The following is a 6816-nucleotide window of genomic DNA, read 5'->3' on the forward strand; positions in this document are numbered from 1 at the left end:
GCTCTTCCGGCCGGCGGGCGCGCGCTCTGCCGGCACAGGCGCAGGCGCAGAGTGCAGTCTGGCATGAGGCGGCGCGGCACGGCTTGGTTTCTGCTCCGCGGCTGGTCGGCTTTGGGGATTTGTGTCCTCTGCCCATGGCGTTTCTAACCGTGCCCTGAGGCTTCATTTCCGACCGCAGGTTGTGTCGCTTGGTGGCGTCGCCGGAGACTTGCGCCCTCGGACGGCTTCGAGGTCGCCATGTTTGCTTCGTGCCTTTTGTGGTGGGTCAGGAACGGGGTGTCGCCTGGGACTGTAACATCCTCTGTGATTTCTTTTGGACTCCTGCCGGGGAGTTGGCAACACTGTAACCCGCAGAGATGCCGGTTGTGTGTGAGTTTTACACTTACCGTCTGCGAGGCACCCAGTGAAGTCCCTGACCACCCATTATGTCATTAAATCATCTAGAAGGAACCCATGGGACATTGAGGAATTTCCTAGCTCATAAGGGTAGAGCCATAAGTGGAACTCAGAACTCTCTTAAGCTTTCAAGAGTGCAGTTACGAAGAAGATAAAGGTGCAGTTAGGAGACCTGCTGTGTCTTGGCAGTTTGCTGGATGTAAAGCTTATGAGCAAGCCCTGTCTCCCCAGCCTTACTCCCCTGCTCTGCTCCAGTCATTGTTTTAGGGTCAGGCATACTACTTTGTGTGATTGAATTATCCATCTTTTATTTATGTATTCATTTTTTAAAAAGATTTATTCATTTTATTACAGCCAGATATACACAGAGGAGGATAGACAGAGAGGAAGATCTTCCGTCCGATGATTCACTCCCCAAGTGAGCCGCAACGGGCCGGTGCTGCGCTGATCCGAAGCCAGGAACTAGGAACCTCCTCCAGGTCTCCCAAGCGGGTGCAGGGTCCCAGTGCTCTGGGCCGTCCTAGACTGCTTTCCCAGGCCACAAGCAGGGAGCTGGATGGGAAGTGGAGCTGCCGGGATTAGAACTGGTGCCCATATGGGATCCCGGGGCATTCAAGGCGAGGACTCTAGCCGCTAGGCCACGCCGCCGGGCCCTATGTATTCATTTGTGTATGTTTTGAATTATCCATCTTTTTTACACACCCAATTTGAAGGTAGGTTCACTCAACAAATGTTTATTGGGACGAGCGTTGTGGCTCGGCTGGTTAAGCGGACATCTTCAGCTCCAGCTATAGTTCCAGCTACTGCGCTTCTGAGGTAGCTTCCTGCTAACGCATCTGGGAAAGGGGCAGAGGATGGCTCAGTGCTCGGATCCCTGTGCTTGCATGGAAGACCTGGGTGAAACTCCTGGTTTGGCCAGTCCCTGGCCATTGTGGAGTGAATCAGCAGATGAAAAATCTCTCTCTTTGTGGGCCCATGTGTGTAAAACTCTGCTTTTCAAATAAATAAATCTTTTAGAAAATGTTTGTTGAGGGGCTGGTGCAGTTACATAGGAGGCTGATCCTCTGCCAACAAAACCAGGATCCCAGTGTCTCTCCCAGGTTTCCTCATGGGTGCAGTTTCCCTCTTGGTCCATCTGCTGCTGCCTTCCCAGGCCATAAGCAGGGCGGTGGATCAGAAGTGGAGTAGCCAGGAATCAAACCAGTGCCCCTGTGGAATGCCAGTGTCCAAGCAGAGGTTAGCCTACCACACTGTGGTGCTGAACCTTATTTATTTTTTATATATAAATTTATTTGATTGATTTGGAAGGCAGAGTTAGAGGGAGAGATAGAGATCTTCAGTCTGCTGATTTACTCTCCAAATGGTCACAATGAGCAGGGCTGGGCCAGGCTGAAGCCAGGAGCGTCCTCTGGGTTTCACATGGGGGTGCAGGGGCCCAGCCACTGAGGCCATCTGCTGCTGCTTTCCCAGGCACATTAGCAGGGAACTGGATTGGAACAGAGGAACCAGGGCTTGAACCAGCACCCATATGGGATGTTGGCATTGTAGGTGATGGTTTAAGTTGTTATACCACAATGCCAGTCTGTGAAATGGTTTTAAGGATAATAATAGGACTGGTGTTGCACATCGGATGAAGCTGCTGGCTGGGACAGCCACATCCCTTTATGAGTGCTTGCTGGAGTCCGTGCCGCTCCACACTTTTTTTTAATGCTCCAGTTCCTTTTTTTTTTTTTTTTAAGATTTATTTATTTTCATTACAAAGTCAGATATATATAGAGGAGGAGAGACAAAGAGGAAGATCTTCCGTCAGATGATTCACTCCCCAAGTGACTCCAATGACCGGTGCTGCGACGATCCAAATCAAGGAGCCAGGAACTTCCTCCAGGTCTCCCACGCGGGTGCAGGGTCCCAAAGCTTTCGGTCATCCTGGACTGCTTTCCCAGGCCACAAGCAGGGAGCTGGATGGGAAGCAGGGCTGCCGGGATTAGAACCGGCGCCCATATGGGATCCCGGTGCATTCAAGGCCAGGACTTTAGCTGCTAGGCCACAGCACTGGACCCAATACTCCAGTTCTAATTCAAATCCCTGCTAATACACCTGGGAAAGCATGGGAAGATGGCCCACGTACTTGGGTCCCGATACCCATGTGGGAGGCCTTGATGGAGTTCCAAGCTCTTAGCTTTAGCCGTTGAGGCCACTTGGAAGTGAACTAGTTAATGGAAGAGCTCTCTCTGACTCTCCCTCTCTCTATATAACTGATTTTCAAATGGACACAATAAATCTTTTTTTTTTTATAAAGATTTATTTATTTTATTACAAAGTCAGATATACAGAGAAGAGGAGAGACAGAGAGGAAGAGCTTCCATCCGATGATTCACCCCTCAAGTGAGCCGCAACAGCTGGTGCTGCGCTGATCCGAAGCCGGGAACCAGGAACCTCCTCCAGGTCTCCCATGCGGGTGCAGGGTTCCAATGCATTGGGCCGTCCTCGACTGCTTTCCCAGGCCACAAGCAGGGAGCTGGATGGGAAGTGGAGCAGCCGGAATTAGAACCGGCGCCCGTATGGGATCCCGATGTGTGCAAGGCGAGGACTTTAGCCGCTAGGCCACGCCGGGCCCGACACAATAAATCTTTAAAAAACAGCGATAACACTAGTGGGTTCTAGGAGGCTCTTGGGACTGACAATGGACAGTCTCTGTTTCTGGAAACCTCACAGTTTTATACTTTCCTGCTTCCTGCTGCAGCTTAAGAGCTAAGCATGCATCTCCCTGCTCTTTTAACTTCTGTCAGGGTAGGGGCCTCAAAATATTATTAAAATTTTAGATTAAAGTGTAATGTCTTAACAGGCTTTATTTATTAATGGGGTTTTTTTGATTTGTTTTGTTTTTTTTGTTTTTTTTTTTTTTGCTAACAAAGATTGGTATGGTGGGAGTGGGCTTTCCTTAAGACCCCACACCTTGCACATCAGGGAACCCAGGGTTGGTATGTGGTTTCAGCTGCTGATCCGAGCGTGTCACTACTATGCATCTGTAAATTTCCATGCTCAAGGAGGCAAGCTCCTGCCGCCCAGTCAGAACCAGTGTCAGGCCCAGGAATTGGTGTCTTAACCACTGTGTCAAACACCTGCCCAAGAGGCTGGCATTGTGGCATAGTAGGCTAACCTTCCACTTGTGGCAGTGGGATTCCATGAGAGCAGTGGTTCATGTCCTGCATGCTCCACTTCAGATTCCAGCTCCCTGCTTATACTTTGGGAAAGCAATGTAGGATGGCCCAAAGCCTTGGGACCTTTCATCCATGTAGCTGACCTGGAAGAGGCTCCTGGCTCTTGGCTGGATCAGCCCAGCTCCATCCCCTGCTTGAGTCAAAACGTGGTGGAAGATCTCTGTCCTCTGCCTGTAACTGTATCACTCTATTAGCAATGAAATAAAATGGGCCTGATGCAGTAGCATAGTGGCTAAAGTCCTCGCCTTGCACATGCCAGGATCCATTTTGGGAGCTGATTTTAATCCAGGTGGGGCTTCTTCCTACCCAGCTCCCTGCTTGTGGCCTGGGAAAGCAATCAAGGATGACCCAAAGCCTTGGAACCCTGCACCCAAGTATGGGAGACTCAGAAGAAGCTCCTGGTTCCTGGCTTTGAATTGGCTCAGCTCCAATCAAAAGGGCCACTTGGGAAGTGACTCAGCAGACAGATCTTTCTCGGTCTCTCCTCCTCTCTGTATATCTGACTTTCCAATAAAAAAGTGAATAAATCTTTAAAAAAATATATTTAAAAATAGAAACCTGCCCTGAGAAAATTAACTTTTAAAATGCATGACTAGTGGCTGGGCTGAAACATCCAACAGTAAGAACCAGAATGGGTTGAAGGCCAGTCAGGAAAAGCCACTGTTCCTGCTAGGACAGGAGATGAACTGAGTAGGGCTGGCTCATGGATCTGGTATGTGCAAAATCTGGCATTGGGAGAGGTTCTGATGGAGGAGCCTGGGCAACTCCTCTGGCAGGACACAGACCTGGCAGGTAAGCGCAGGAAGCATGATAGGAAACAGCCCAGAATAGGCCATGGAAAGTTTCCCACTGGCATACATTTGGCCTGGGTCAGGAGCAGACCAGGTTGAATCAGTTCATGTCACCCACTGGCAAAACCGAGTACCAGAACAGAGTGTGAGTTGAGCCAGGTTCGGTCGTGATAAAAACCAGTGTACAGGGCCCGGCGGCGTGGCCTAGCAGCTAAAGTCCTCGCCTTGAAAGCCCCGGGATCCCATATGGGCGCCGGTTCTAATCCCGGCACCTCCACTTCCCATCCAGCTGCCTGCTTGTGGCCTGGGAAAGCAGGAAAGGACGGCCCAAAGCTTTGGGACCCTGCACCCGCGTGGGAGACCCGGAAGAGGTTCCAGGTTCCCGGCTTCGGATCGGCGCAGCACCGGCCGTTGCGGCTCACTTGGGGAGTGAATCATCAGACGGAAGATCTTCCTCTCTGTCTATCCTCCTCTCTGTATATCTGGCTGTAATAAAATGAATAAATCTTTAAAAAAACAAACAAACAAAAAAAGAAGAAAACAATTCTGGATGTCCCAGGTGTAAAAGGTAAAAGGGTTTGGGCTTTCCTTGTCTTGCTATCAAGGACACGAGCAGGGAGCTAGATAGGAAGCTGGACTGCCAGGATTAGAACCGGCAAACTTATGAATCCCAGTGCATACAATGTGAGGTCTTGAACTCCTAGGCCGCCATGCAAGCCTGCATGCAATTTTCTTTAAAAAAAAAAAAAAGAAAGAAAGAAAGAAAAAAATGAAAAGATTATTTTCTTTATTTAAAATGAAGAGAGACAGAGATTTCAGAGAGAGTTTCAATCCGCTCCAACACCTGGGGCTGGGCCAGGCCAACGCTGGAAGCCAAAAGCTACATCCAGGTCTGCGACATGACTGCAGCGCCCCATGGACTTGGGCCATCCCCTGCTGCTGCTTTCCCAGGCACATTAGCAGGGAGCTGGATTCAGGAGAGGGGCAGCTGGGACTGGAATTGGACTTCATGTGGCATGCTGGAATTACAGGCTCTGATTTAACCCACTGCACCAGCTCACACAGGGCCTAGGAAGTACTGTGACTTGCTCTGTCACCAACGGGCCTTGAACACATGATGCTAAGTGGCTGCACCTCAATCAAAGGAACAAACGTTAGACAATGTCCCTCCCATGAGTTACCCACAACAGGCAACTCCCAGAGCCAGGCAGCAGAAGCACAGCTAGCAGGTGTGACCAGAAGATCTCGCACATTCTTTCCTCAATTCGATATAGACATAAAAAGGCAGAAGCAGGTTGCAGACAGAAAAGTCGGAAGAGCATCGTTTTCTCACTTCTGGGCAGCCTGTGATCATTGGTCCTGGCGCCCTACTCCTGCTGGTTTAAGCAGCCAAGCTACCAAACTTTCATGTGTGATTGGCTGGGCCAAGTTCTTTCAGTCTACTGGCCTTTGTAAGAGTCCCGTGTTGGCTCCCCAGAGGGGTTTCACAATCACTGGCATGTTAAACCCTGTGGTTTGTCCACTAGGGGGTATCCTGCACTATTAAAGGCAGCTAAGAATTCTGTGATTTGATGCACAAACCTGTTTCAGTTCTGTGTTTTGTCGACTTCCTCCTGCCTTTAGGAGTCAGCTACATAAAAGGGCTTGTGTCGTGCGTGGCACACGGAGAGCGGCTCTGTTTGCTCTTTGGGCAGAATCCACATCAAGACATTTGGGAAGCATCAATTTTCGACTCCTGGCCATCTGATGGTCCGGGGTCCGGGCACCCTTACACTCCTACACTCTCACTGCCCTTTTACCGCCAGGAAGCTGCTCACTCTTCCCCCTGGCGTTGAGGAGCCAGTGGTGCTTTTGATTGACGACTGAGAAGAGGCACCTGCCACACTTAACTTTGAGTTTTGTGAGCAGAGACATTAGCAGTGTCTAAAGTTGGCATTTGAGAAGGCATTGCGCAATCCACGGCTGGAAAGTGAAGCCACAAGAATAAATATAGAGACAAGACAATCCGGCAAATTGTGAAAGAAGGGTGTGATGCTGCGAATGGCCTGCTGGTCGATGCTGTTTCCTTGTAACCCCCAGGATCCAATATGGTGGCGGGTTCGTGTCCTTGCTGCTCCACTTCCTTTCCAGCTCCCTGCCTGTGGCCCTGGAGGGCAGTGGAGGTCGTGCCAGGGCTTTGGGACCCTGCACCTGCGTGGAAGACCTGGACAAGGCTTCAGGCTCTTGGGCTCGGTCCAGCTCAGCTCTGGCCGTTGCCGCCACTTGGGCAGTGAAGCAGCAGATGGAAGCTCTTTGTGTCTGTCTCTCTTTTTCTCGGTAACTCTGACTTCCCAGTGGAGGTCGTGCCAGGGCCTTGGGACCCTGCACCTGCGTGGAAGACCTGGACCAGGCTTCAGGCTCCTGGGCTC

At 50.5% G+C, this 6816-nt stretch overlaps 1 pseudogene; it reads left to right on the plus strand.

The window, feature by feature from the left end:
• The first annotated feature begins 6043 nt into the window (after positions 1-6043).
• Positions 6044-6169, plus strand: LOC131479731 (U11 spliceosomal RNA; annotated as a pseudogene).
• The last annotated feature ends 647 nt before the right edge of the window (positions 6170-6816 follow it).

Source organism: Ochotona princeps, chromosome 2 (genome assembly GCF_030435755.1).
Source record: "Ochotona princeps isolate mOchPri1 chromosome 2, mOchPri1.hap1, whole genome shotgun sequence".
In the NCBI taxonomy this organism is placed as follows: Eukaryota; Metazoa; Chordata; class Mammalia; order Lagomorpha; family Ochotonidae; genus Ochotona; species Ochotona princeps.